This window comes from Myotis myotis, unplaced genomic scaffold (genome assembly GCF_014108235.1).
Source record: "Myotis myotis isolate mMyoMyo1 unplaced genomic scaffold, mMyoMyo1.p scaffold_m19_p_4, whole genome shotgun sequence".
NCBI classification, from domain to species: Eukaryota; Metazoa; Chordata; class Mammalia; order Chiroptera; family Vespertilionidae; genus Myotis; species Myotis myotis.
In genome coordinates, this window is record NW_023416346.1 from 109,615,497 (window position 1) to 109,640,105 (window position 24,609).

At 35.9% G+C, this 24,609-nt stretch overlaps 1 protein-coding gene across 1 annotated transcript in view; it reads left to right on the forward strand.

The window, feature by feature from the left end:
* Positions 1-24,609, forward strand: part of DMD (dystrophin) — a 1,824,373-nt gene that overhangs the window by 104,506 nt on the left and 1,695,258 nt on the right. The window lies entirely within an intron of this gene.

Below are 24,609 nucleotides of genomic sequence, written 5' to 3' on the forward strand. Positions count from 1 at the left end.
GGTTCCTTCCCTCCAGAAAATATTAACATATGCAGAGTCTATAACAGAAAAGGAAAATTAGCATACTGTATGATAACCTAAAAATGCTAAATCAACAGAAATGATACAGAGTGTAGTGTATTGTAGTGTCAATGCAAAATGTGACACGATCTGGAAGAAGTACTACTTCCATAACTGCTTATTGAGTACATGCTATGGGCAGAGTGTTTTGTTGGGCCTTGGTAAATTTAATGAAGAAATAAGAAAAGGTTTATGTCTCAGTATTTACTTTTCTTTGGGAATTACCAGCAAAATTAAGATTGCATAATAGTTGAATTTTAAGTTTAATGCTTACTGAAAAGCAAATTCAGGGTCCTATAAAAATAGAAAATTAGCCGAAACCGGTTTGGCTCAGTGGATAGAGCGTCGGCCTGCGGACTGAAAGGTCCCAGGTTCGATTCCGGTCAAGGGCATGTACCTTGGTTGCGGGCACATCCCCGGTGGGGGGTGTGCAGGAGGCAGCTGATTAATGTTTCTCTCTCATCGATGTTTCTAACTCTCTATCTCTCTCCCTTTCTCTCTGTAAAATAATCAATAAAATATATTTTAAAAAAATAGAAAATTAGTGAGCATGAATTTACTGGGGGAACAACATATCAAGAGAGTCTTCTCTGAGCAAGTGATACTTAAACAGGGATTTGAAGGATGAGTTGGTACTAGCTCATTGTGTAGAAAAGAGAGAGTGGATTCATGAAAGGGGGGAACACAGGTGGGGATGAAAAGGTGTTTCCCAGAGAAAAATCAAATCTGATCTTGAGGGCCCTAGCCTGGAATGTTAGACAATTAAGAGAAGGCTTGTGTGACTAGAATGCTGACAGCCAGAGGAACAATATCATGGGATTGGGAGAAGAAACTTTTATCTTTCTCAAGGACGAATAGAGGTTGCAAATGCTGGAAATGATAGTATCTTCTTGCATCTAATGACATTACTTTTCATAGGCTCCATAATTAATATTAAAGTAGCAATATACATGAATTTCCTCTGGTGGGAAAAGTCCATAACTATTTTTAACTTTGTAAGTCACAACTAGATCAATAAACAGTTATGAGTGTCTTCTATGTATGTAGAATTGTATTAGATTTTATGGAGTAAAAGTGAAAAATAAGGTAGAGCCCTGTCTTTTAAGCTCACAGAACGGGTTCCCAGTCATATTAAAAAAGCTCAGCGAACTATATATAAATGCCTGTGTCTTATGAACAAACTGTGATTTGTTGATTCAAATGACAGTTATATCTTATTCTTAATATCATCATTTTGGTATGTGTGGCACTAAACATGATTTTTAAAGTTAACATTGCAAATTTGTTTTTATGATCAACAGCCAGACATGAGTTTTTGGCTGTTAATCGGTTGCAATTTCATTGTTTTTTATAGAGAAAATAAAATTTTAGTTATTTTTGCTTTATCGTCTACCTCAGTTATTGCAGTCCTGGATAGATTAAATTAACTGGAAAACCAAAAGCTTCCGTTTAGCCAAGACCATCAAATACTGTCTTAAAGGTGTTAAAAACTTGAAATATTGGCCATTTGCATTTCATTTCCTTTCATTCTCTTTCAGTTTTCTTAAGAAAATGCTATAAGAAATGTAATCTTTTCTTGGAGAAAGCAGGGGGAAAAACAGGATAAACTGTTTAATAACCCTGTGAGCAATTGAGTGTTGACCATATAAATTCTACATGATATCGTTATTGTACCCAGGTTGGCTATTAAAAAGTCATAAAGGAAAGAAATCTAGACATCTATTTTCTAGATAAATATTAGAATGGAGGTCTTATCATTGCATTCCATTTAGTTGGGGAGACATAATTTTATTTAATTAAATGACTCATTAGTTTGTATTGGATTCCTGCCAAATTATTTCATCACGGTTTGTCAGATGATAATTTCACAAGTGTCAGTGACAATCAAGATGTTGGACATTTATTTTCCCTTTTTCCCATCTGCTGAGTCACAATTCTCAAAGCATGGATATTATGGTGATTCAATCACACCTTAGATTTCATCTTACGTTTACTAATCAGCCTAGTTAATTTGGGAACAAATTATGCCCATGGCATATAAAATGACAAGCATTTTTCTGCCCTGCATTGGTCTCTCATGTTTGGGTCCTAGAGGCACCTAGGACCTAATGGGGCATTTGCTATGTAGACCCCAAATGGGAGAAAATTTTCTGATAATCACTTCATTACATCAAACAGTCTAGTTAGCACCCATAGGGGGAGGAAGAAAGTGCTTGTGTGTTGTGCTTCAGGCAAAGTAGCTAGCTAATCAGAGCACTGTGAACAGTTAGTTCTAAGCAAGTGACTTGCTGCCTCATCTCTGCAGTGACTGACTTAATAGTCTTCGCTTTATAGAATATGTAAAGTTTGTTCACATGTATAAGCGCTATTCCTATAAGGGAGCAATTTTTGAATAAGAATTCAGTTGCCAATTTTTACCCATTGGGTCAGATTTGCCTCTTGATTTTCCTAGTACCATTATTCATAGTCTGAGTTATCAGTCTTAATTTCCCTTACATAATGCATGTCATATGTGTGTTTACCTAGCTCTGAAGGTCTTTTCAACATGTAGTTTAGAAGTTTTATAGATATAATTGTTAAAATCACAGTCCTTGAACCTGGATTCAAATCCTGGCTGATTCTGCTATTTTGTTTAAATTCTTTAAATTCTATGGTCCTTGGTGTGCTTATATCTGTAAAGAAGGTTAATAATCCTATTCTACCATAACTTTTCTTTAAAGATAAAAATGAAATATGTTATATTTACTATAGTGCTTGGAACATAATAAGTTCCCAGTAAATAGTACCTTTCACTATTATTAAAAGCTATTAAAACTTAATGCAAGAATAGCTGTATCCTTTGGATCACATAAACAGTCACCTATTTTATTTTTTCTGGGCCAGTGCTCTGCTCTCAAACTTGAGCCTGCATTAGTATCACCTGGAGAGATTGTTAAAACCCAGATTCTTGGGTCTCACCCTCAGAGATTTTGAGTTAGTCGGTCTGAGGGTGAGGTTAAGATTCTGCTTTTCCAACAAGCTTGCAGAAAAGGCTGATGCTGCTTGTTCTCCAACCACATTTTCAGAGTCTCTGCATTAGGGTGGTGGTGGACAACTGACTAATCTTCGGAATCTCCTGGGAAGCTTCTAAATATATACAAATTCCCCAAACATACTACATCAACATTTGAGGAGGCTAAAAAAAAAAAAAATCCAATTGAAAACTGTTTCTTGGACCAGTGGTTCTCCAGCTTTATGTGCAAATCTGTGTTAAAACACAGATTGCTGGGTCCCACCCAAGCATTGTTGATCAAGTAGGTTTTGGGAGGGACCTGAGATTTTGTATTTTTAACAGGTTCCCAGGTAATGCTTTTGCTGGGCTGGACTCACACGCACTGAGAAAAGTAGCCTGCCCTAGACTACTGCTTTATAACTCTGTTTTTTGTGTGTGTGTGTTTTTTTTTTTTTTTTTTTTTTTTTTTTTTTAAATCAAGGAACTGTTTGAGATTCTGCTGGATGTTGTAGGTTGTAAATGTTCTAAAAACAAAACAGAACACGGGCATGATTTGCATATATTTTTCAATGTTCATGTATCCTCTGAAGCGTATTTATGATTACTGCATGGAGTCTTACCTCCAGGTAGAACACCTTTAGATAGCATAGCCCAGGTTAGAAATTCAATCCTTTAGAGCTACTTGCAACTGGAACATGTCAGTATGCCAAAGACTTTTTACCCCATTACCAATACACCAGGACCAAATCATGTTAGTTGCTATATAAAGAAAACTACTTTTAAATCTAAGAATAAAGATTGCTTTATACAGTTTGTTATAATGTGCAGATTTGATAAAATAATAGTTAATTCCAAAAATGTTAAAGTAATAATTTTAAAGCTTTATAAATTCATGTTTGTGTTGTGTATTGTTTGTATCTCCTATTTTTACACTTTAAAGTTACCTCTGTGCTGTCTCTTTCTCCTGAAGGAAAATATTTTTCTTAATGAAATTGATAGGCTACACAATTACATAGCCCATTAACTTAAACAGAAAACAATTTGCAGATTTGGCTGATATAATAGTTAATTTCTTGACAATCTTAGACTGTATTATTTAGTCTCTGTGATTATATTGCTTACATATCATGATCATAGTGCAATTCTGATTGTTTTGTAAGTAACTACATGATTTATTACTGTAAACACATTTTTGAAATTATGAATATCTTGAGAAAACTTTTTTTTTATTAAGAATAAAAAAGTAACTGCCTCACCTGGGCCAATAATAGAAACACCTGTATATTCACAATGTTTTTTATTTCTGAAAGCACATTTGTGGATTAGAGACAAGAATTCATTTCATTGAAGGGAGCATTTGACAGGCAGTATTGAAGTTGTAAACACTTTGAACTCATTACAGTGTCTCACCATAGGAACTGCACTGTCATTGAAGACTCCCTGTCTGTAAAACCATCATCCTGACAATTATTTTTACCTTTGCCTGAAAATGTTTCTTTGTATTGTAAGGCATTTCAAAAGACAAGATCAAGATGGGAGCTACGGTGGCCATAGGTATTTCATTAGTTCTGTGATTGCTATGTTGATACAGAGCAAGATCAGAAACTTGGATATATAATGTTTCAACTTAAAATATTGGATCATTATGACAATGGCTGTATAAAGAGTTTTCATGAAAGTGGATGTTTGAAGTTACAAAAAGCATTGTAGATTATTCATTGATAGGCTGGACGAACGTTTCCTCTTCTTTTTCTTTCTTGCCAACTACATTTTATACCAAAAATGACTCAGATTGCTGCTTTTAATACATTGTGGAACAAAGCTAACAAAGAGTAATTGTTAGTCTATACTAGACATGTCAAACTCACGTACACACAGGGGTCATCACTCTGTGAAACAGCCAAGTGTGAGGTTGTATCCACATTGATCTGGAAAACTTGATCCACAATCGTGCATGGCACAATGCATTGAATAGCATCTCTCCATCACTGCCCTGTAGTTAATGAGCCAATGCTCTGGATGTCAAAATTTTGACATATTTCAGGAAGAAAAATATTCATCTAAAGACTGGTAATATTAGCCCAGATAAGATGATTATATCCAAAACTAGGGCAGTGACAAGGTTTATGGCAGTGACAAAGAAGATTGATTGTGATAAGAGGATTGATAGATGGGACTCAACGGATGATTGGATATGACAGAATAGAGAAGTGAAGTATGCAAAGATGATTTTTATGCTAATGTATTAGGCAAGTGAATAGGAAATCCAGTAGGAATAACACGGTGTGGGGAGGGAATGGGTTCCGTTTTTGATAGGTCTCATTTAATATGCCTATGATAAAATATCAGCTAGGCCATTGTGTATATGAATATGAAGCTTAGAAGGTAGATTTTCGCTGACAGATATAGAATAGATAATCTTTAGGTTATTTAATGATTGAATCCATGGGAGGATGTGTCATTTGAAAAGATGATGATATAAAAATCATACAGTCGGAGAGTCTCTTCAACAAATGGTGTTGGGAAAATTTGACAGATACATGCAAAAAAATGAAACTAGACTGCCAATTTACACCATATACAAGAATAAACTCAAAATGGATAAAAGACGTAAATGTAAGTAGTGAAACTATAAAAATCCTAGAAGAAACTATAGGTAGCAAAATCTCAGACATCTCTCATAGGGATATGTTTACAGATACATCTCCCAGGGCAAAGGTAACTAAGGATAAAATAAACAAATGGGACTACATCAAAATAAAAAGCTTCTGCACATCAAAAGAAATCATCAGCCCTGACCGGTTTGGCTCAGTGGATAGAGCGTTGGCCTGCAGACTCAAGGGTCCCAGATTCGATTCTGGTCGGGGGCATGTACCTTGGTTGTGAGCACATACCCAGTAGGGAGTGTGCAGGAGGCAGCTGATCGATGTTTCTCTTTCATCGATGTTTCTAACTCTCTATCCCTCTCCCTTTCTCTCTGTAAAAAAATAATAAAATATCTTTTTAAAAAAAGAAATCATCAACAAAATGTAAAGGGAACCCACTGTATGGGAGAACATATTTGGCAATGATACATCTAATAAAGGGTTAATATCCAAAATATGTAAGGATCTCATACAACAACTTAACAAAAGGAAGACAAACAATCCAATTTAAAAAATGATCTACATGGACACTTCTCCAGAGAAGACATACAGATGGCCAACAGACATATGAAAAAATGCTCAAAATCACTGATCATCAGAGAGATAAAATTAAAATGGCAATGAGGTATCACCTCATACCTGTCAGAATGGCTACCATCAACAAATCAACAAATGACAAGTGCTGGTGAGGATGTGGAGAAAAGGGAATTCTAGTATGCTGCTGGTGGGAATGTACACTGCTGCAACCATTATGGACAACAGTATGGAGTTTCCTCAAAAAATTAAATCTGGAACTGCCATTTGACCCAATAATCCCACTTATAGGAATATGTCCGAAGAAACCCAAAACACCAATCAGAAAGAATGTGTGCACCCCTATGTTCATAGCAGTGCGATTTACAATAGCTAAGCTCTGGAAAAAGCCCAAGTGCCCATCAATAGATGAGTGGATAAAAAAGCTGTGGTAAATTTATACCATGGAATACTGTGCAGCAGTAAAAAAGAAGAATACCTTAACCTTTGAGACAGCGTGGAGGGACCCAGAGAGTATCATGCTAAGTGAAATAAGTTAGTCAGAGAAAGATAGATATCATGATCTCACTCATATGTGGAATCTAAATAACAAACTAAGCTCATGAATGGAGTGGATCCAGAGACATGGAAGCATGTAATAGAAGGCAAAATCTTAGAGGGAAGGTGGTAGAGGGTGGGTGGGTGGGAGGTAATCAACCAAAGACCTTGTATGCACATATGCATAACCCATGGACACAGTACAGTGGTGAAGACCTGGGGTGGGGGGCTGGGGTGACCTGGAGGGGGCCAGTGGTGAGGAAAAAGGGGACATATGTAATACTTTTAACAATAAAGAATTATTAAAGAAATAAAAATCATACAGTCCAAGGAGACCCAAAAGGTGGAGACAGAGATGGAGGAGGTTGATTATTAGAGGAGTACTTAAGTATTAAATGCCACCAAAAATTGAGTAAGATGTAGATTAAAATAGTTCATTGAATTTAGAAATTTTTTTTTTCTCTCTAGGCCTTAGGTTCTTTATCTGTAAAATGGGGATAATATATTTACATTAGAGGCCTGGTGCATGAATTCGTGCATGGATGGGGTCCCTAGGCCTGGCTGGTGATCAGGGCTGATTGGGGCCTGCCAGCTGGGGGGAGGAACCATGGGAAGTTGTCCCGCTAGCTGGGGTGAGGGACCAGCAGGGGGGGGAGGGACCATGGGAGGTTGGCTGGCCACAGGGAGGGACCAGGGGAGGTTGGCAGGCCATGGAAGGTTGGCTGTGGGAGCTCACTGACCATCAGGGGTCAGCTCTTGCGTTGAGTGTCTGCCCCCTGGTTGCCAGTGCGTGTCATTGCGACTGGTCGACCGGTCATTCTGGTCGTTTGGTCATAACGGTCACTTATGCTTTTATATATGTAGATCATAGAATTGTAACAAGGATTAAATGAATTATTAAATGTATTAATTTTACAGATGAGAAAATGAAAATTCAAGAAAGATTACTGACTTATCCATTCTTACACATATGGGAAGCAGCCAAACCACTCCTCAAAGCCTTTTCCTTAGCCTATTTCTTTTACATTTACTGTTCAATATCTTGCTTGCTGGTGACTTTATAACTTACTCCCTATTTTATCAGTACTTGGGTATAATTCCTGAATCTTTTTTCCCAGTTACTCTCTTCCCAAACTCTTGGGATTGTGTTGCCAAGCTTCTTACCTGGGTGTCTGTACATCCCTTTACAGTATATCAGACTCTGGCCTTGACCAGTGCTTCAAATTATATTATTACCTCCCAGTCTTCTTTGCCTGCCAGCTTTTCTCCTCATCTATGAGAAATCTTCACCAATAATATTTGCACTTCCTCCATAATCTTGACTATGGCATCTGAATACTTATTTGACCCCTTGTTCCAATGGAATGCTTAGGCTTTCTGACTTACTTCATTCTATTGATATTCATATTCTGATGGGCACAAAGAATCTTTAATAAAAATATTGGATGTCTCTTAGAACAAAATAAACATATCACTCTTTCTCCTAAAAAATCAAAGACATACTAAATAATTGGAATGTGTTATAACCATGGTATAATGTGGGCCAAAAGACATAGTGAAAGTGCCAGAATGGAGATGTCTGTTACAAAAGGAATAAGGTAGCCAGACAACCAAGTCATTATGTTGGCTTAACAACAACATCACAGACAAGGTCATTGAATAGGTTTTTAGTTGGTGTTGAGTAAGGTCAACAAATGAGTCATTTGATGTGGAACACAAGTTCTGAAAATATGGTAACTGCCTGGCCAGCGTGGCTCAGTGGTTGAGCATTGACCTATGAACTAGACCAGTGATGGCGAACCTATTACACGCGTGTCAGAGGTGACATGCGAACTCATATTTTTGGTTGATTTTTCTTTGTTAAATGGCATTTAAATATATAAAATAAATATCAAAAAATAAATCTTTGTTTTACTATGGTTACAGATATAAAAAAATTTCTATATGTGACACAGCACCAGAGTTAAGTTAGGGTTTTTCAAAATGCTGACACGCCGAGCTCAAAAGATTCGCCATCACTGAAGTAGACAGTGGTCGGCAAACTGCGGCTCCTGAGCCACATGTGGCTCTTTGGCCCTTTGAGTGTGGCTCTTCCACAAAATACTGACTTCTGTGCATGAGCTAACGAAGTTTCAATCACACTGTACATGCGCGCCTGCAAGTTTTATTTTGTGGAAGAGCCACACTCAAGGGGGCCAAAGAGCCACATGTGGCTCGCGAGCCGCAGTTTGCTGACCACTGAACTAGGAGATCACAGTTCAATTGCCCAGGTTTCGGGCTCGATTCCCAGTAGGGGGTGTGCAGGAGGCAGCCAATCAATGATTCTCTCTCATCATTAATGTTTCTATCTCTCCTTCTACCTTCCTCTCTGAAATCAATAGAAATATATTTTAAAAAATGAAAATATGCTAACAAAGTTGGAGGTACTTCAGCTTTGGTTTGACAGGTTTATTTTAAAAGTTCCAGAGTAGACATTTTGTTTAAGCTTTATTGAGATATAATTTACATACCATAAATTTAACTATTTAAGAGTACAATTCAGTGCTTTTTAGTATATTCACAAGACTGGAAACAAATCTTTTGTAGGTGTTATACCTCTTGGAGATATAATAAAATATATGGAGTCTCTCTCATGCATATTTGTACAAACATGAAATAGTTTGTATATAATTTCACAGCATTCATGGACCCCTCTAAAGCCCAGAAGTACTAACCTTTCAGTCAAACTTTATATTAAAGGATGCATTCCTTCTGATTTTACAACCTAGCAAGCATGTAGAGTTGAAAGTTGTTGATAATCCTGTGAGTTCATGCTAATCAACTCTAGTAATGATATTCCATTAATGAAAACAATATATATGTTAAGTCTGGCTTCTAATATTTCAGGCTTTACTATTTTAAAGAGGGCAAAACCAGCTTTTGTATCCTTAAAGTCGGTAACAAGGATTGGAAAAAAATATTGGGATTTGTGAAGCTCTGGAGACCAATTGATATTTAGGTAGTACATTTATCATCTCATAAAGACTTATTTTGACCTAGAAATGTCAGTACAGTTGCCCTTACAAGGAGTCACAATTCTTTATTGCATAAGTTTATTTGAAAAGCAGAAGTAAATATAGTAGTAATATCAGCACAGTGACTTTAATAAGTAATTTCTTTCTTATTCAATTATAATTATGACCTACTCTACTACTATCCTAGGACATTGAGCATAAAACAGTACATACAATAATCTTTTATGTTTGTTTATTTAAGGACTATGCAAATATATCAGCAAATCTCTGTACATAAATGCACATACAAACACACATGTTTATACATGCATATGCTTATAAGACCCTCCTACAACAGCATGATCTAATTTTAAAATGCATAAGTTTTAGGATCAGAGGGAACTTGGTTTGAATCTTGGAGCATCTGTATAATCACTGTGTGGTCTAAGGCACGTTATGTAAACACTTGGGAAATCATCGCTACCATTGGTATCATAGGTCTTACCATCAAGACTGAAAAGAATCAGAAATAATGTGTGGTTGGAACTTAAAACAGTGTCCTGTATATGGTAAGAGATCAAAAGGTAGTGAACATCCTCTAAGATTTTTATCCCCTGGAAAAAAAGAGATTTGAGGCAAACACTGTCTCATACACTTTATGCTTTTCTGATATTTGTTTATTTTTTATTATTACACTAGAGGCCCGATGCACAAAATTTGTGCACTTGGGGGGGGGGTCCTTTAGCCCTGCCTGTGCCCTCTTGCAGTCTGGGACCCCTCGGGGGATGTCCGCCTGCTGGCTTAGGCCTGATCCCTGGTGATTGGGCCTGAGCCGGCAGTCAGACATCCCTCTTGCATTCCAGGGGTCTTGCAGTCCAGGACCCCTCGCTCCTTACTGCTTTCCTGTGGGGGATGCAGGGGAGGCTCCCACCACTGTCGCTGCGCTCGCCAGCTGTGAGCCTGGCTTCTGGCTGAGCAGCGCTCCCCCTGTGGGAGTGCACTGACCACCAGGTGGCAGCTCCTGCGTTGAGCATCTGCCCCCTGGTGGTCAGTGCGCATCATAGCAACTCGTTCTGCTATTTGGTCTATTTGCATATTAGGGTTTTATTATATAGGATAGTGTTCTAAATAATAATAATAATAGACTAAGAAAGTAAAAATTCACCTCAAATCCTTATAACCAGAGATAAATATTGTTAATATTTTGGTAATTTATTTCTCTCTTCCTTCCCACCCCCATCATATATTCATGTAAAACATATGTCTATTTTGTGACTTTTGAGAAATATTGACTCTTCCTTCTTTCATATATATCTTAATTCTCTCTCCCTCTTAGTAAGCACGTTCTCTTCTATCATGCAGCCAATCCTTTCTCAGTATCATCCCCTGGCCCAGGTCAAGTCAGGATAGGCTCAGTTATGTGTCTGTAACATAAATCCTGATATCTTAGGGACTGAAAACAATAGATTTTTTTCTCACTAACTTTCATGTCATTGTATGTTTGTTGAGGTTTCACTTCATTGTAGTCAGCACAAGGTTGATAGAGGGGTCCTCTCAAGACAAACATTGAGAACATGAGCAACTATATTTAACCACATGATTGCTCATAAGGCTTCTTGTTAAAAGTATCGTACATTCTTCTGTTCACATTTCATTTAATGATGCAAAGTCAGTTATGTGCTAGGTTGAAGTGGTCAGAGTAAAAGATGCTATCAGAAACCTGGGATAAACTAATAGGACTTCTGTGAACAGACTTAATGACAACCACATCTCTTAAAGCAAGGGTTTTCACACTTGAGAATGCAGCAAAATAATCCAGAAGTTGGTTAAAACAAAGAGTGCTGGAAGACATAGCCAGAGTTTCTAATCCTATAGGTCTAAAGCAGGACGAGATAAATGGCCTTTCTAAAATTTTCCCAGGTAGTGCTGATGCTGCTGGTCTGGAGACCACATTATGAGAACCACAGCCCTAAATTAAAAGCTCTCTTCATACCATTTTAATACTTCAGCATTGGCACTTAGACTGTCCATGATCTCATTTCAACCAGTAATTCTCAAATTTCCAAATTTATCTCAGTCTCCAACCATCGGTGTATTTAAATTTTCCTGACATGTCTGTAGGCCAGTGATGGCGAACCTATGACACGCATGTCAGAGGTGACACATGAACTCATTTTTTTGGTTGATTTTTCTTTGTTAAATGGCATTTAGGTATATAAAATAAATATCAAAAATATAAATCTTTGTTTTACTATGGTTGCAAATATCAAATTTCTATATGTGACATGGCACCAGAGTTAAGTTAGGGTTTTTCAAAATGCTGACACACCGAGCTCAAAAGGTTCACCATCACTGCTCTAGGCTTTCTCTTCTTCTGGCCCAGTTTAATTACTATCTCCTCCATATATATCTTTTTTGAATCATTCCATCTAGAACAGTGATTCTCAACCTTCCTAATGCCGTGATCCTTTAATACAGTTCCTCATGTTGTGGTTAACCATAAAATTATTTTCATTGCTACTTTATAACTGTAATTTTGCTATTGTTATGAATCGTAATGTAAATATTTGATATGCAGGATGTATTTTCATTGTTACAAATTGAACATAATTAAAGCATAGTGATTAATCACAAAAACAATATGTAATTATATATGTGTTTTCCGATGGTCTTAGGCGACCCCTGTGAAAGGGTTCTTTGACCCCTAAAGGGGTCGCGAACCACAGGTTGAGAACCACTGATCTAGAAGTATTCCCCATATCTTTTCTTTCTTTTTACTTTTCTATGAAAATGCATACATTTTGTCTTTGTGGAACTTAAAAGTCTAAAAGCTCAGAAAGCATTTTCAGGAGACCAAGTAGTGTATACCTTTCCAATGGAAGTGATCACATGTCATATATTATGGTAATCTTATACACGTGCTTTCTCTCCCAGTCTTATAAGCTCCTTTAAAGCACTATCTCTCTCATATGACTTATGTAAAGTGATTGTTAAAACACAGAAATGTTATTATATTTTTTCATCTTCATTTCTGGCCTATTTAGATAAGTAGAGACTCAGCCATATGACTGAGTTCAAATCACCAATCTTGTCTTAGAAGCCGTGTGAGCATAGGACCTGACACTACATTGCCTGGTTCAAAGCCAACTTGGCCACTTTTTAGCTATATTAAATTATTCAAAAGTCTTAATCCCCCTTTGTCTCCCTTTTCTCACTGAAAAAAATGAAAGTGACATTTAATATCACAGGACTGTTACCAGGGTTAAATGACTTGGTTGATTTGAAATATTTAGAGCAGGGCCTGGCAAGTTTTGAACACCCAATCACTCTTAATCATTATGATTGTTGAACATTCTGAATGTGTCTCCTATAACTCAAGTTGCCAAATTTGCTTATTACCTACTTTCCCCTTAATGCCTTAAAAACCGACCCCTTCCTCCCTCATTCATTCTATCATAACTGTCTTCTCAAAAAGTCACTAATTAAATCCTAATTGTATTTCAGGGCGAATTTTGCACCCCTCTTTTTGAGAGATTAACTTTTATGAATTTGGGACAGCTTACAATTCTGACATTCCATCTGTGTCTCTATATAGTTATTTTTATCTCAATCTCTATCTTTAGTCTTACCTATCCCTTTATCTGATATAGCATCTATTATATGTCATAGTTCTCATCTTGTCTGTTGATTCCTCTTTGTGTTATTATGGGCATTGCCCAAATCTGCTTTTATCCTCTGTAAGTTCTCTTTTCTGCAGAGGTTTTCATCCATTTATTTTAAAATTTGCATTACCAGTTCTGCTCTGTCACTAGCAGTGTAAGAAAAGAAACCTGATTAGTTTGCTAAAATAGCTAATATTTAATGTGCCAGTCACTTTATCTGCAGTTTCTTATTTAAGCCTTACAACCACTTTAAGGACTAGGCACTGTTAACTCCATATTTGCAATGTAGAAACAAAGTCTTGAAGAGAGAAAGGAATTTTCTCATACCATACAGATAACTAGTAGGAAATGGAAAATGGATTTGAAACCAGGAATTTTTAACTTCAGCACCCAAACACTTTATTACTGTTATTTTAGAACATCAGCGTAGATGTTTTCCCCTCATAAACGAGTAATGATTTTAAGAGCAGGAAGGGTTACTCGAGATACAGTCCATCAACCAAAACCAAGGTCATATTTATTCTGGTAAGTATCAATAACATTATCGGATACCTAGAAAATGAAGTTCACACTTCTAACCAAGTCACTGATTAAGCCTTCAATGATCTTGACTTAATCAGGTTTACTAGTATTTCTCAGTTTTGCCCATATTTTGTTTGAGCTCAGATCAAACTGGTTGAATTATGGTTTTCTGAAATGTCCCCAGGGTTTTGCTTCTCTAGGCCCAATTTAAGCAGTGTCTACTCCATATGATGCCTTTACTGAATCTCCTACTTAATGGTTTAGTTTTCTTAAAATTTCAGTTACAACAGTCAGATCTCTGATAAAAAAAAAAAAATAACTTCTAATTTACCCACAGCTGAACCTTATTCCTACTCTTCTGTTCATTGCTAGAAATATTCTCTCTCCTATATTCAACTCTATTCAGCATAATGCTTTCAAACTTTGACTGGAACACTATTTTAATCATGTGGCCTCTGTGTTCAAAAATATTTAGTAGTTCCCCATCACCTATATTAAAAATTCCAAACACAGTAGTTATCAGTATTTTTCATAGTCTTTCGACATCTATTGTTTCCTCTAGTCATATACCTTACTGCTTTCTTTAGCTGTAATCACTGGGCAGGCTTCTTACCATTTTCCAAATGCAGAAATCATTTTATTTTATGTTACTGAGATATAATTGGCATATTATATGAGTTTCAGGAGTACAGTATAACAATGTGATATTTATATATTTTGCAAAGTAATTACCACAATAAGTCTAGTTAACATTCATCACCTGCCTGTGTTTTTTTTTAAACTTCTTAAATGAGAGCTTCCTGTTGGAACTGTTTATTCTTCTTAGTTTTCTTTCATTGTTTTTTAATTTCCTTCCCTTTCTCCTTAAATTGAAAGAGACCTGAACTTGACCATAACTACCTTTGATAATCTTTTTATTTGCCTAACTGATCCTTGTTTGTATTTATTCACTCAAGAAATATTTATTGAATGTCTGCTTTACTGATTGATTGTCAATTAATAGCATAACTCTCACATTCTCTCATAGGCCAAGGTAAATTGGATGAGTAGACAAGTTTTGTTGCTAACACAATTTAGCTCAGTTTAGAATATTAACACAACATTTATGTGGCCTACTGTACTCTAAGTTCAAATAAATCAGCTCTGTATAAAAAGTAGTCATCTATTAAATGACTTTAGCCTGCTTTGGGGAAACTGCTGCTATTAAATCTGTCCTAAACAAACTACAAATGTTGTGGGGACACCATTTATGAAAAGACATTTGAATGCAGACTTTGCCATGTGATCATTTAATAATATTTTATTATATTTTGTCCATGTACAACAGTGGCTTGTATTTTTAATTTATTATATCTTATAATCTTAGTATATTTCTCATAATCTTTAATTATATCTTACACATATAATAGCTATTCGCTTCTTAAAATTGTCCTCTGGTGTATATGGCAAGCTTTCTAACAAGAAATTTCAAAGCAGTTTTACATTAAAATTACACTTTGAATTTTCATATTCCTAGACAGGTTTTAATGTAAGCAGTATAAAAGCAGAAAAGCAGTCTATGTCATATGCTAGTTGTCAGTCTCCAATGAAGGGTAAACATTTATCAGCTTCAGTAACAATTCCTGCCTAACTGTCCTTTTCTAACAATATTGATAGAGGCCTCTCCTTGGAAATATAAAACACATGCAATTTACATAAATGCATAATGATTGAGAAATTCAAGCTCATTATTTCTTTCTGACAGGCAGTAATCACTTTATAAACTATGGAGGTTTCATTACCAAAAAAGTTATATAAGTTGAAAACAAAAGTCTGATCAGAGTTCTATATAGTATATTTCTATCTTTTACAGTAGCCTAATTTGGCAAATAAAATGAATTGGAATATATTTTAAAGATTAGTGTGTGTATATGTGTGCACATATATATCATATGTATAATAGTAATTTTTAAAATGATCAAGATAAAATCATCAACAAATACTTGAATTTTAACACAATCATTATTTCGGTTATGAAAGATAACATGTATCCTAAATTAGAGAAGTCATGTTTGCAGGTATTGTCCTACAGAGATAATGATTTAAAAAAATGTAACGTGGGAAAGTCACTTATTTTATTACTCACTAACAGAGACCAATCCCATCAATGCAGGCAGAGGCCTGCCATAAAAATAAAAAAAAATAATTAACGTGATTATAGAGGTATAAACAGGACACTAGTAAATGAATTTGCTAAGTGGTCTTGTTAATTTCTTGAACATTAATCAGAATTTAGAGTTGGAAGGTAGTTTTGCTCTGCTATGTGCAAGCTCAGTGGTCTTGGGAAGCCATTTAACTTTTTATTTTATTTTATATTTTTTCAATTATAGTTGACATACAATATTATATTAGTTTTAGGTGTACATATAGTGGTTAGACAATCATATACTTTATAATGTGTTCCCCTCAATATATCCAGTACCCACCTGGCACCATATACAGCTATTAAAATATTATTCACTGTTTTTCTTATGCTGTACTTTACATCTTCCTGACTATTTTGTAACTACCAATCTGTACTTCTCAATTCAGTCACCTTTTTTTTCACTAGTGGGAAGTCATTTCTATTGTGTCTCAATGAATTCATCTCTATATAGTTTTTATTTCACCTACTCCATATAATGTGTTTGAAAATAAGAGACAATGCATAGTACAAAGCAACATATCAAGCAGTGCAGAATAACTTCTCTAGTGCAGATGACAGATATCAAACCATTCTCTAACTGAAGTGTTTCTACTTCAGATCCTGTCTTATACTAGTCAAGTCTAATTATAAAAAACTGACATTACCTGAAAGTTCTATCTTACATTGCAAAATAATCTGTAACTTTGTAACATTAACACGTTGATTTTACTTATATTTAGAGGCACCATGATTGTCTTCTATTCTATGAAGAGGTAATTCATTATGTCTTCACCATCTCCAAGATGTACATCTAAAACACTTATTCTTTTGACACCCTTTACCATCATAGTAATCATACTGTCTATATCTAGGAAGATTTAGGACTAAGAGTAGACTTCATATTGCCTGATTCCCATTCATATATTTTCTGAATCCATGCAGTCCTTATAACTGTTCCTTTTAATATTAATTCCAAACTTTAAGTTAATATCTATTAAATTTTATCTTACTGGTTTTAATATTTCAGTTAAGGCATTCATAGCAAGATTTTATTTTCATCACCTGGTGTTTGGTGTTGTGCCACCTGTGTGTTTTAAAGTACTAGATTAAATACTGTACTATATGAACTTTTTTTTAATTAAATCTTTATTGTTCAGATTATTACATTTGTTCCTCTTTCCCCCCCCCATAACTCCCCTCCTCCTAGTTCCCGCCCCACCCTCCGCCCTCACTCCCCACCCACTGTCCTCATCCATAGGTGCACGATTTTTGTCCAGTCTCTTCCCCCATCTCCCACACCCCTTTCCCCCCCAAGAATAGTCAGTCCATTCCCTTTCTATGTCCTTGAATCTATTATAATCACCAGTTCATTCTGTTCATCAGATTATTTATTCACTTGATTCTTAGATTCACTTGTTGATAGATGCATATTTGTTGTTCATAATTTGTATCTTTACCTTTTTCTTCCTCTTCCTCTTCTTAAAGGATACCTTTCAGCATTTCATATAATCCTGGTTTGGTGGTGATGAACTCCTTTAGCTTTTCCTTATCTGTGAAGCTCTTTTTCTGACCTTCAATTCTGAATGATAGCTTTGCTGGATAAAGTAATCTTGGTTGTAGGTTCTTGGTATTCATCACTTTGAATATTTCTTGCCACTCCCTTCTGGCCTGCAAAGTTTCTGTTGAGAAATCAGCTGACAGTCGTATGGGTATTCCCTTGTAGGTAACTGAGTTTCTTTCTCTTGCTGCTTTTAAGATTCTCTCTTTGTCTTTTGCTCTTGGCATTTTAATTATGATGTGTCTTGGTGTGGTCCTCTTTGGATTCCTTTTGTTTGGGGTTCTCCGCGCTTCTTGGACCTGTAAGTCCATTTCTGTCACCAGGTGGGGGAAGTTTTCTGTCATTATTTCTTCAAATAGGTTTTCAATATCTTGCTCTCTCTCATCTTCTGGCACCCCTATAATTCTGATGTTGGTACGCTTGAAGCTGTCCCAGAGGCTCCTTACACTATCCTCGCATTTTTGGATTCTTTTTTCATTTTGCTTTTCCGGTTGGGTGTTTTTTGCTTCCTCGCATTTCAAATCATTGACTTGATTCTTGCGCTCCTCTGGTCTGCTGTCGGGAGTCTGTATAATATTCGTTATTTCAGTCCATGTATGCTTAATTTCTAGTTGGTTCCCCAATATAACATCGAGGGTCTCATTAGTTTTCTTGTAGATCTCATTAAGTTTATCGGCGGCTTCTAAACAGTTCTTGAGAGACCTTAAAAGTGTGGTTCTGAACTCTATATCTTCCATTGACAATTTTGTCCAGTTTCTTTGTCTCCGCATTTTGTTATGCTTCCTTGGTGCACCCCCTAGTGGTCTTTGTGCGCAGTCTTATAGTTAAACCTTGATTGTTGTAGCTAATACCAGGGAGGGTTTGACCTCCAGGCCAAGTGGCTATGAGAATCAGCTGTGTCTGCAGTGAGAGAACTTCTGTCCTCTAGGGAGGTGCTAATCTAGCCTTTGCCCGAGGCTATCCGGCAAATGCCTCTGTGCAGGGCTTGGGCGGGGTGGGTCGCACAGGATCAACAGGGTGGGCTGGAGAGAGCAGTTATGGCGGCTCTCAGTCCTGTCCCCAGGGGCTCTGCCTCTCTGAGTCCCAGCACCCGCTGCAAACCTCGGAGAGAAAGCTGCACTCGCTCTGACCTAAGCCAGACAGTCCCGCTTCTCCCGTTTGAGTCTGGGTCCCTAAAGACTCGCCTGTATCTGGAGCTCAGAGTCTGCGACTCCCTCCCAATTGAAAACGCCAACCGCGCCCTCTGCCGCCAGCCCGCTCCGCACACTCTGCACCTCAGAATTTGACTTCAGCACTGCGCCTCCTCTGAGTGTCCGTATGCGTTTCTCTTTCCTCCTAGTTGTAGGACTTCCACTCAGCCAGCGTTCCTGTGGTTCTGGGTGATGTCCGTTCCGTTTTTTAGTTTCACTTTTGAAGTAGTTGTTCAAGGCAGCAAACTCCGGCATTAACCTATGCCGCCATCTTGGTTCTCAAGGGCATGTAATGTCAAAATACTGTATTATATGAACTTATGTAAACATAGTATGCAAACTTTTTATGGGAGACATTCACAAGCTACACTGAATATGACATTTTCTTATCTACCAAACTAATGATCTGATCAAAAAAGAAAATGCCTTCTGTTCATTGGTTGATTTGATAATCCACAATGTCATAGATAGTTTCTAGCAATGTTATTCATTTCATATACCGGTAAATGTCATATTGCGTAGAACCTTTAGCTGTAATAGGTGTGTAGCTTATATATGGCATAAAAATATATGATGACATCTTAAAAATATTTAGATTAATATATAACATGTCTTATAGTAATTATATATATTCTTGGGGGGAACTTTGTTATTAAATATGTCATAGCACTTTTTGGAATGAAATATAGATATGAGATCATAAAGGAATATAATTTTTTGATAGATGTTATATAGATAGATGATACACAGATAGGTAGACAGATAGAGCACTGAGCAGTGGGAACCCCATTTCAGGCCATACTATCCAAACTAGTATATTGGAATTCCCAGAACAAGCATGCATATTAGGGATTTGCTCAGGAATAAAGGAAACCCTTCTGTTAATTACCATTGCAGAAATGGCTAAGAAGAAAGTTTAGAGTGTAAGCCATGGCTTAATATTTTATTCTTTATTTGATTTATTGTGTCACATAGATGCAAAAAAACAACAACAACTGTTCATTAAACACATCTCTATCTAAGGCATTGTATTTCATATTGTATTATCTATAGACTATAAAATGAAGTTTATCTTATGGTTACTAGAGCTTTCTGATCCTAAGAGTAGGATTCTGATTTTGATAGCTTTTTCCAACTACTTGAAGATGCTGATATAGGCAATCAGGCAACATAAGATGAAATGCATTTTCATTTAAATTACATGGTAAAACTCATGCTTTTAATTATTAGGAAAAGGTTTTAGTGATTATTGATGTAAACTATAAGAAGAGGTTACTATTTTTAATTCGCCATCATAAACTTCTGGAATAAGCTTATAATATGACCTAAAGTTATTAATTTGTGTATATGGAAACCCTTTGTGTCTTGAGATTTATTTAATGACTGTATAAAGATCATATTTTAAGTGTCTTGGAATATGTGAGCTACATAGTTCAGCTATACAATTTGATCAGTATTTATTCATTTTATGGGATGTAATATATTTCACATTGGTTTGATATTGTTTCCAAGTAAAATTCAATTTAACACGTTTTCTTGGTAACTAAATTGTAAATTAATTACGTTAACAGCTCCCCTCTGTAAATGCCTAAACAAAATACATATGGTCAATAACCATTTTGTGTGAAATAATTGTATAAAAAGTATACTTTTGTGGACTAATCTAGACTTGCATATTTCTTCATAAATCAACTTTATGAAAAGGACAGGAACTGAACAGAAATGTACTTGAATTATTTCAGCTCTAAAGGCCTTGTAAATTATGTTCATTTCACCCACTGTATTAACCTCATTTAGTTTCTGCAGAAAAAAAAATGTCTAAATTAATTTGTAGTATATTGTTATTCTTTTAAAAATCACAATTCTTAATTGTATATTTATAGGGGTTTTTTGAGAAAAGCTAGCAATTTTTTTTAATTCTCTATTGTTGAAAGCATTACATTTGTCCCCTTCCCCCCCCCATTGTCTTCTCCTAGCTTGCCCCCGCCTCCCAGCCCTGCCCTTCATTCCCCCGCATCCCCATTGTCTGTGTCCATTGGTTATGCTTATATGCACACAAGTTCTTTAGTTGATCTCTTATCTCCTCCCTCCCCCACCCACCCTCCACTGCCTTCCCTCTGAAGTTTGATGGTCTGTCTGATGATTCTGTGTCTCTGGATCTGTTTTTATTATAAGTTTATGTTGTTCTTTATAGTCTACAAATAAGTGAGATTATGTGATACTTATCATTCTCTCACTGGCTTATTTCGCTTAGCATAATGCTCTCCAGGTCCATCTATGTTGTTGCAAATGGTAAAACTTCTTTCTTTTTACAATAGCATAGTAATTCATTGTGTAGATGTACCACAGTTTTCTAATCCACTCATTGGCTGATGGGCACTTAGGCTGTTTCCAAATCTTAGCTATTATAAATCGAGCTTCTATGAACACATGGGTGCATGTTTTGGGTTTCTTGGGATATATTCCTAGAAGTGGAATCACTGGGTCAAATGGCAGTTCCATTTTTAATTTTTTGAGGAAACTCCTTACTGTATTTAATTTAATAAATATTTTTAAGGAACTTCCTCAAGAAGTAAAATTTTGCATCATTGAAGGTGTGCATTAAATTTGACTTTTCAAGTGTTGAATCTAATTCTTTTCATTTCAAATATAGTAATGTATGCTAATGCTTTTAATTTATTTATAAAATAAATCTGATTCAGATATGTATAACCAGTTTTTTAAATTGTTAAATATAATTTATGCATATGAGTCTTGACGATTGAAAAAGCTATTTTCTCTGCCTCTCTAACATCATGTTATGACACAGTGAATTTAGAGCTCAGTTAAGTAGTTTGTATGTAGAAAAGCACAAACAATCCATATGAGGGCTAACTATGCAAACAGAATGATAGTCCCACTTAGATCAAATTGCTAAATAAGATGTGGGATAGGAAACAACAGAAAAAAAGAATGCAAGCAATTCGCATTATGTGACAGAAGAGCAAAGAGCTAGATATTCCTGTGACTATTAAATTATTTTTTTCACAAGTATTTAATGAGTGAGAATTGAGAATTCATATTGGACATTAAAAATACACTGTGTCCTAAAAGTTCATATTGTTCCCCCTTCAAACCTAAAGAAAGAAAATAGAAAAAGTAGTAACAATAGAGGAACTTGTTAGACATACACTGTTCTGTACGGTTTGATTTGACTCATAAAATAGGTGTGATGGCTATTGAGTTGTTTATCCTAATATGCAAATTGACTGAACAGCAGAACGACTGATGGAACGACCCATTGCTATGACGTGCACTGACCACCAGGGGGCAGACACTCAATGCAGGAACTGCACCCAGTTGGGGCTGGCAAGTGGGCGGCACCAGGCCACCAGCCACCAGTCACCTCACAGATTGGCCTTGATCGCCGGCCAGGCCTAGGGACTCTACTCATGCATCAATTTCGTACACTGGGCTTCTAGTTCAGACATAAAATGTCAAAGCTATGCTAATGTCTTCATCTTCTTGGTTCATTACTTTCCTTATAAATGATCATGCATAGGTATTTTATTTACTTAATAAATATAATTTACTGCTCTTTAATATTGAAAGCATTTAGATATATAACATTTAGAAAAACCTACATATATGGCCTCACGCATTAGAATTAATTGATGTCATATGCACTCTAGCCACTGTGAGGTCAGAGGCTATGTCTGTCTTGTCCAGTATTTATTTTCAGCAACCAGCACCAGAGCCTGGCATTCAGGAGGTTCCAATCCATTCTGGATGAATTACCTTTAAGAAAAATATGAATTTGATAATCTCAATGTAATCAAGACACTGTTTTCCTAAAGTATTTAAAAAAGGAATCTCAGAAATATTTTAATGCTTTCACTTAGTGTGTGTGTGTGTGTGTGTGTGTGTGTGTGTGTGTGCACACTTGAATTTTAAGGTAGTATATGATAGAATCCACTGGGTTGTAAAAGTTCCGAGGTTGGAAGATGTCATTATGTTACAAGCTCTTGTGGTGCTCATGGAAGCAATTGCACAGAACCTGAACATTGATGGATTGATAGCATTTATTCAGTTAAGTGAAAATAAATGGGACCAGGGCATCCCGGTAGTGAAATAGCTTAAATAAAGGCACAAATATAAGTTTATGAGTAATATGCTGAAAGCATAATTGCATCTGTATAAGATCCAAAAGATTAAGTTCTGCCAAAATAAAATTTTGTTTCCATTATTCTACTTTAACATTTGAAGTCAAATGCATATTATCATAATTAATTTAAGCTTTGCAACACTGTTTTTTTAATTTTTATTTAAATTCATTTAGTACAAAGTCCTAGAACTATAGTTACTTGACTCTAATTTCTTGGCAATGTTTGTAATTCTTACTGAAAATTTCATCTCCTTCATTCTTCATCACACAACACTCACACAGAGTAACAAATTTATAATGAGAAATTGAAAAAGAATCTCAGAGCTTAAGGCTCATGTAAACCTATAGAATCTTAGCTCTATCAAGAGTATCTGAATCTTTGCAGCATTTTCTATTTCAAGCTATTTTCACTTAATTTTTAGGAATATGTGAATGACAACAGAGATAATGAGTGTGGATATAATTTCAGGGTCATTGCTATGGTAATCATGATAGAGGAAGCATGAGGATTTGCCCTGTTTCCTGCTATGTCCAGTTATAATTAGGGATTATAAATTAGCTTCTCTTCTACATTCTCTAATTGATTACTTATGCAGGTAAATGAATTAAATGATTATTGGATCAGGGATATATCCTCTTTCTCCATCTAAATATGCATCAATTAAATATTATTTTTGTTTAAATGAAACTCTTTAAGCATGGAAAGTTATTAACCATTTACACTTTAGTCTAAATTAGAATAAAACCATTTTTATCTAGAGAAATTCTTTGCTAAAAGTGAAAATTGGTGTGTATTTGTCACAAATTTTAAAAAGAATTAACTCAAAGCTATTGAAGAAATTAAATTCAGAGCTTTTATTGTATGCTTATGTGAAAAACACTTATATTAATAATGAAATTAAGAACAAAGTGCTGCACCCCTATGTTCATAGCAGCACAATTTACCATAACTAAGATGTAGAAACAGCCTAAGTGCCCATCAGCAGATGAGTGGATTAGAAAACTGTGGTACATCTACAAAATGGAATACTACGGTGCTATAAAAAGGAAGGAAACTCCTACCATTTGCAACAGCATGGATGGATCTGGAGAGCATTATGCTAAGCGAAATAAGCCAGTCAGAGAAAGATAAATATCACATGATCTCACTCATTTGTGGAATATAATGAACAACATAAGCTGATGAACAAAAACAGATCCATAGACAGAGAAGCATCCACCAGACCATCAAACCTCAGAGGAAGGTGGGGGTAAGGGGGAGAGATCAACCAAAGGACTTTTATGCATGCATATAAGCATAACCAATGGGCACAGACACTAGGGTGTGGGGGAGAAAGGGGGGATAAGGATACATATGTAATACCTTAATCAATAAAGAAAATAAAAAAGGACAAAGGGCAAAACAGTAAACAAGTAACCTTTAATCTTTGTTCTCCCTTTCCTTAAAGAAGGTCAGGAAACCATTACAATTCAATTATCCCAGAAAGAAAAGAAATAATATATCCAGCGGCATTTGCAAAAAATTATTACCAAGTCCTGTGAAAAGTATTTGCTAATACAGGAATAGAAGGAAACTTCCTTATCCTGACATACTAGCATTCTTATTAA